This window comes from Lissotriton helveticus, chromosome 6 (genome assembly GCF_964261635.1).
Source record: "Lissotriton helveticus chromosome 6, aLisHel1.1, whole genome shotgun sequence".
Lineage (NCBI taxonomy): Eukaryota > Metazoa > Chordata > Amphibia > Caudata > Salamandridae > Lissotriton > Lissotriton helveticus.
The window spans coordinates 336443723-336451494 of NC_136067.1; the positions used below are offsets into that span (position 1 = coordinate 336443723).

The following is a 7772-nucleotide window of genomic DNA, read 5'->3' on the forward strand; positions in this document are numbered from 1 at the left end:
CCTTTTTAGGCACTACTCCCAGAGGGGAACACACAAACCCCTCCAAAGGGGGGGGGGGAAAGGGTCCAGCCACCCGGCCCAAGGCACGCTCCTTCTCTACTTTCTGCGCCACTACCGTGGGGTGCCTGCGCGCTGAAAGCAAATTGTTGCATTGCCTAACTGGAGACACGCCCTGTGCCGGGATGTGGAAACCTTCTGAAAAACCTACAAAGAGAACTTTGGCTGATGTCCTGATTAAGCCAAAAAAACAGTCTCCCAAGCTTAAGGCTGCGGGGGTTTGATATCCTTGCCTCCCGCCCCTCCCCGTTCTTTTGATTTCTTGAAACATTTAAACTCTGGATGGGAGGGATGGCCACAGAAGGAACAGGCATGCCTAAATCTACACTGCCCCGTGGGCCAGGTGCACATCTTTTTGTTGAACGCCCAGCATGTTCCCTTTTTCTCCCCCGGGCCTCCCTGAGATGTCCGAAAAGGCTGCTTGGAGTGATGTTCTCTGTTGTTGACACTCTCCAACCACACATTCACTTACACTTGATCCCACCCTATACTCGGGTTAGCCGCCTTCGCCCACCTGAAGTCCCTATCGTAATCTAACCAGGCTGTCCCTCCCAGGGAGGCGTGAGCCGTCAGGATCTTATTTGTATAAAATACCAGTGAAGTTGCCAACTCCGGCTTCCTCTCCAACATAACTGTTGTAAATACCTGAAAGCCACACAGCCAATTAGTAAAAGACTCTTCAACCCTTGGCTTCCTATCTTGGGAAGACCCTTCCTTTCCTTCTCTCTCTTTGTAATCCACATCCCGCCTTTTTGGTCGAATTAGCGCGAAAATATCCACATATTCGCCTTTCCAGATTTTTTCCCTCATGTCGCTAGGTACGTGGGTAGCTAAAGCCCCAGGCAGAGACAACACATTGCCCTGAACAACACCCAGACCGCCAACACCCTCCAGAGGTTTGCTTGACTCATCCCCTGTCTTACCTCCTGTGGGTGTCGACGGGCCTGCTACCGCTGGGGGATTAATTTCTGCCGCCAAGGTGGCCTTGCCCCGTGCTTCAACCAGGAGGGCTAACTGTTTCTGAATATTACCCAGTGCGTCCTGCTCTGCCGATCTCGGGGGAACCCAGGGAGCCACTGCCGCATTACTTGGCATAGGATAGGGGGTGGGCGCTGCAAGCTGACTAACCAGGGTGGCTACTGTAGCCAAAATCTCCGCTGTGGGATCCGGTGACGCCCCAGGCTGCCCTCCTTCTTGCTGTTGGGATGAAGGGGGATTGGGTAATGCCATCTTTGGTGGCTGCACCGGCGTCTGGACTGGTTTCAATACCTTTAATGCTTCCCTAATTTCAGCCAGGGTGGCCGCAACTTTATTCAGTGGGTCTGCGCTTGGTATCACTGGAGGGGAGGGCACTGTGCTTATGGGAAATGGGAGGGCGGGACCTACGGGACTCTCGCCCCCGTCTGCTGGCCTGCCCACATCGCTAGCCCTATCCCTCTTGCGGTTGCCCCCCTTCTTTGCTTTGCCCTGAACCCTAGGTTTCTTAATCAGTGGTGGGAAAGCAGCCCTGGAAGGTACCCCCTCCCTACGCGGGCGCTCTACGCCTGGTGCTGGTTGCTCGAGCACTGATTCCTCTTCGTCACTACTCTCGCTGTTATTATTGCCGAGCTTTGCCAAAATAAATTTAACATTTGGGCGATTTCGGGCTCGCTATCCTTTCTTTTATGGCTCGTTGTTTTAGGTGGCATCCTCCACTACCCTCACGGACTGGGGGCTGTGTAATTATCACTCGGTGCTGCCCGTGCCCGCCAAGGATCCCGCCCAAACAGTGCGATGTGTCGCGCCCCGCCCGCTGTCCTTCCCCCTGCGCCCAACACAGCCGGCAGGAGAAATCGTGTACTCAAAGGCCCCCGCCCACAGCCACAAGAGATCGGGGCCACTTAACTGCAAGCGCTCGTGACGCCCCGCCGCTCCCGCTCCCCTGCAGCCACGAACGAGCCCTCCTAGCCACACGCACCCCCTTACCTGACCTGCCGGATCACCGATGGAAGGACGCCACCAGACTTTGCCTCCACGCTCCGCTATCGCCGCCGGCTCGCCTCCACCACCGACCGTGCCTCCTCACACGACCAGGACCCGATGAAAAACGGGGGCTAAACTAGTTTAAAACTTAAGCTAGGGATAGAGGGGGGGGAGACGCCGATCGCAGGCGAGCACAGCAGTCCGATGGGGAGAAGGGGGACAAAGAGACCGAGGTCACTGACCTGGGCCCCTAAATATGCCCCAGTCTCCGCCCCCCTCTCTCCCACCGGAAGTGCATCACGCCGTGACCCGGAAGGACTCGGGCGGCCAGAGCCTCGCGGTGATCCGCCTGCCCAATGACTGATGAGGGAGGAGGCGGGAACCGGGGGGGCCGGGTCCTAGGGGCGCACTCCTTCAATGTCGCGCTGGGTAAAGTAGAAGGTTCATTGGATGTGTGTGTGTGCTGCTAAAAGCATCGTACATACTGATAAAGTCTCCTATGCATCTATTATTATATTCAACTTTTCAATAGATACTTCTAGGACGCATGATAAATAATCAACAAGGAGAGAACAGCACTGTTTGAGATGTAAATGGTGAACTTCTGCATCCTGTATGTAATTTCTTGTATGTCAGAGCGCTTTACAGGGGGAGGAGTGAATAACCAGTAAAGACACAGTAGTAAAACACAGCTAACATGTAAGTACAGTCCTAGAAGAATAACAAATTGAACGGCGTGACCTCCCTAGGTGATCAGAAGAATGCAGTCATGATCAAGAAAATAAGAGTACATCAGGTAAGGTCAGTCGATATAGGGTAGGATTTTGATTTTAGGCCAAACAGACAAATTACATACAAAAAGTTGAAGGCAACTATTTTGTGTTCAGTCTGGGCCATCCTCACCTCAGGGCAGCATCCTCCGCCATCTTGCTGCTCTATACATCTATACATCTATCCTGCCCCCAACATGACTAAAGGACTTGATGACAAGGCACCCCCCTTCAGTGAATCTGAATTGAGGGGGCGTTTGATAAGTACCCTATGTTTTATGGGGGGGGTGGACGGATATCCAGTTGAGTAATACTGTGTGTACGCAAATCTGGTGTGATATTGCTACACACTGCAGTGCAGAGGCTGTGTACCAACGGCAGGGTAAGATGTGCTGCATGCCCTGGCATCGCCTATGACGCTGGGCCCGCAACAAGGCCCAGGACATCATGGATGTGTCCTCCCATCCACATTCACAATGGCCCCGCATGAGCCACTGTACAGAAGGGTCCTGAAGACAACCTTGTCCACCCTCCATGCTCAGCTGGAGGACTTTGAGCGGCAGAGAGCTGGTAAGAGCATGAATTGCATTATGTGTCTTGAAGTATGATACTAGTGGTGAGAGAGATGTACTGTTAGTCCCTTTTACTTTATAGTAACAGCTGCATTTCTATTGATCAGTGAAGCTATTGGAATATTTAATTCTGAAGGAGTTCTAAGACTTGTCATTTTCAGAACACAGATGACAGATGTGTGTTATAATTGCATTTTTAAGATCAAAGGCACTTACATAACCATGACTAGTGAACTAATGACCTTATAACTGCTGTATGCCAAGGTTAATGAATGGATGTGACAAGGTCCATTGTTGGTATATTTGTATTTGTCTGTTGTATGTTGTATCATCCAAGATTTTTGTATATATTGTTCATCATGACGTCTAAGTTTTGATGTAAAATCAAGTAAAGGTTGGCATTGTATCACTTGTCTCACTTAAAATGATACATATATATTTAGTGTGTATTAAATGTACACATTCGCTACCTTGGTAGGTATGTTATTTCGAATCTATATGTAGCTGTACTGAGTAAGCCCATGCGATTTGCAGTGTACATGCCAAATAAAGCAAACTTGTAATGCAAAATGCGGCTCTTGTCATGTACAGTATCTGATGTTACAATATATTCAAATATTGTGGATCACATCTTTGCATAAATTACCAGCCAGGCCATGTTTGCAGCAGTACAACAGAATAAGCATGTATCATGTGTCTCTCTATGCTACACAACAGATGACAGTTGACAGTAAGTGTAAGCCAGTTGAGGCTGCGCATGTCCGAATTCCACACATAAAAGCATGAACCTGGATCCACTTTTAGGGGTGGAGATTTCCATCCTGACTGTATACTATCTCCACTTGAGAAAAACAAATTTGAGGACTAATATTAGGAACCTCACATTGCACTAAAGCTGAAGGTGAGGTTGGTAAATAGCGAAGATTATACTGACCAAATTTGAGCATTTTTCTTCAAATAATATCTTGACATTACAGTGACATCACACGTACTTTTTAATTCAAACCACATATTATTGGTTAGTGAGATCAAAGAACGACAATATCAGCACTTGCTTTATGTTGTCTCTTCCTTTATTAGAAATTGTATGCCACCTACATAATTGTTTGTTTCCATTTTCAGCAGACTGGGCTGGCCATGGACCATCTGAACTGGACCAGGACATCCTCGGCTTATTGATGGGCATGAATTTGAATATCAACAGTGAGGAGGAGCAGTTGGGAGATCAAGCAACAAGTAGGGGTAGTGTGCCCACCCAGACAGATACATTACCATTTATTTGGTGGAGGTCGAGGAGGCTGAAGCAGGGGGGCATTGAGAGGGACACCATAAGCCAGGAGGGTGATGAAATGTGGGTCCCCCTCTGACCCACAAATGCTAAAAATTGAGTTGGCGTCCCCATAGCAGGCCTCAATAGCACCTGGGCTTGCCACAACCCCTCCCTAACTCCTGAGGCCCCCATTCCATCAGACCCCCCCATTTGCACTCCCTTCCAATACTCCCCCTCTAAGTGCCTGCCAAGAAGAGCTGCGGGAGACTGCCCCCGACACCCCTCATGTTCTACACAAACCCTTTCATGTTCGTTAGCTCCTGTAGCTGCACTCCAGAGGTTGATATCGGCAAATGATGATGTCTGGACTGTGTTCTCTCTGGGCTTACAGGAGATCAGAGATGAGATGTGTTTGTTCCAAGAGTCACAGTCAAGGGTTTTGGAGAGCATCAATGCCTCCATCACTTTCTTGGGTGCAGCCATATTGTCTGTGTCGTTCCAAAGACCCACCCGGACCACTGTTGTGTCCTCAAGTGTATCTTCCCTCTCTGTTTCCCCTGCTGCCCCTGGTGTATTTCCCTCCTGTGGGGTGTCTGGTCCTGCATCGTCCAGCTACAGTGAGTTCACATATATGGAGTATCTTGATATTGTCATCAAAAAGAACAGTGAGGAGGGCCAGTGATGGTATCTCTCCAAGCCTGGATGCTCATAGGAAAACTACATGTGGAGTGGGGATTGGACATTGTTTTTTACGTTGACTATAGACTTTTGTGTTAGGTCAATCTTTTGACTTTGGACTTCATTTTATTTAACCCTTGTACATATACTGTTTTCCCTAATGCTTCCTGGCATGTTTTTATTATCTGGCAAAGGCCCCTCCCAGTTCCCATGCCCATTCTGCTTGAATATTCTTTTTTCCTTTCTCTCTTTCCATTGGACAATATTTATTAAACATTATCTTTGAAGAATTCCTTTTTATCTAAGAACGTGAACTAAGTATGAAATATTATTACCAACCATCTCTCTATCTTGTGTTTTGCATTATATATGTCGGATTCAAAGTGGTTAGTTCTACATCTGTAGGAGCCTCATTTATTAAAAGTGACGCATTGCTGCGTGAAAACAGCGATGCGTCACTTTTCATTGCACCCTCCTTGCGACACCAATGATGCGTCATATTTACAGTATGACGCATCATGTCGCAAGGAGTACCAGATACGTCAGTATTTCTGACGTATCTGTATGCACAAAAGTCACGCATTGCTGGAATGTGTCACAAAAGTGACGCAACTCCAGCAATGCGTCCTTTCACATGGGGAAAGCCCAAGTTGCATGTACAGGTTGGGGGTGCCTGTACAGTTGGGGGAGGCAACTGTACAGGTGGGTGGGGTGCCTGCACAGGTGGGGGTGCCTGTATAGGCGGGACAGGTGCATGTACAGGTGGGACGGGTACCTATACAGGTGGAGGGCATGCCTGTGCAGATTTGGGTATGTCTGTGCAGGTAGGGGGTATGCCTGTGCAGGTGGAGGATGTGCCTGTGCAGGTGGGGTGGTGCCTGTGCAGGTGGTTACAGGTGGCTGCTAGTGGTGGGATGCAGGTTGGTGTATTGGGTTCTTTCCATGTGCTGCCTGTGAAGGAAGATTTTGAAGCATTTTCAACATGCCCTCCATCATCTTCATGGCCAAGGGTTGGTGTCCTGCACCCACCTCCCTATACATTTTTATTTGGTCATGGTGCATTCTTGAGATGTCTTCATTTTACAGTACTGTCCAAGGCACCAGTCTGCCTATCAATCATCTGAGTGATTTCCTGCAGTGAGTCTGAAATATCAGACAGAGTAGCATGAGTATCCTGCCTCAGATTTGACTGTTGCTGGAAAAAAACGTACTCCCACTGGCCAACATGAGCTTCTGCTATCCACCTACAAATGGGACACCCTCTGATATGACCGTCAGCTCCACCAACACAAGGAGGGATGGCATGTGGGAGGCTGTAGGGAGGAGATTTACACCTAAGCGATACCTGCTCCTCACCAGGGGTGCTATATCCTTCAGTTGCACTGTCATGGGAGGAGTGTGTAGGAGATTCAACACATCGACGTCTGACATTATGACTTTGAGGAGGTAATAGTTGTGTTGGGGGAGGTGAACTCTGTGGCTGTTTTGATAACTGCTGGGAACGCGCAATCTTCAGAAGGAAAGTGGGAGATACAATGCTGGTTGGAACTGATATAGCCTTCAATCTTTTGCCTACTAGGCCAACAGTACCCTCCCCCTCATCCATGTCGACCAGCACCTGCTCATCTTTTTATTCCCACATCCTGGGAATATCCATCTTGTTGAGCAGTGTTGGCCGCTGATATTGCTGCTTAGAGGAGGATAGGGTTCTCTCTTTGGATTGCCGGCCTCCCTCCATTGGTGGATGGTTCCGCTTCATCAAGTGACTCATAGTCCCCAGCACCTGAAAGACAGAGGTCGCAACATATTAAGTATTTGCCAAAGTATATCATGTGCTACAACACAACAGGTTAAATAATTCCTCTTTACATCTATCTGAAGTTCCACATGTGGCCTGGTTTGTGGAAACACACATGTGACAGTTCAGACTGTAGCGCTGTGGTGTTCAATGAACAGCAAAATGACACTTACCAACTCTAGCCACAGATCTGTGTGGTATTGATATCTCCTGTGATGTCAGCTGCTGAGCCTGGCTCCTTTGACTGTATGGTGGAAGATATGCTCCTGGATCCAGCAGCTTCAGAAGGAATTGACACCTTAAATAATGTTCATCATGAATAGGTGAACACATGCAAAATAAACACAGACATCACTAATATGCTGGAAACATATCACACACCAACGTTAGATGCTTAGAAAAAGGGGCTATATCTGCAAAATGACTTTCACAATGAATTAATAATTGTGAACACTTTAGGAAATAATAGCTTACAACACTATATTGTTGAATGCCACACAGTTTGAATGGAAGATGCATTCTTATTGGAAGTAAACCATGATGGTTTATTTTCAGAACTTGTGTTCTTAGCTGTAATTTTATTCTCACAACTATACCTAACCCCCCTGAGGATCTAACTTTTAATGATATCCTAAATGTCGACATACTGTGGAATTCAAACCCTG

The 7772-nt window shown here is 48.0% G+C and overlaps 1 pseudogene; it reads right to left on the reverse strand.

The window, feature by feature from the left end:
* Positions 1–261: 261 nt before the first annotated feature.
* Positions 262–1287, reverse strand: LOC144762293 (uncharacterized; annotated as a pseudogene).
* Between the last annotated feature and the right edge of the window lie 6485 nt (positions 1288–7772).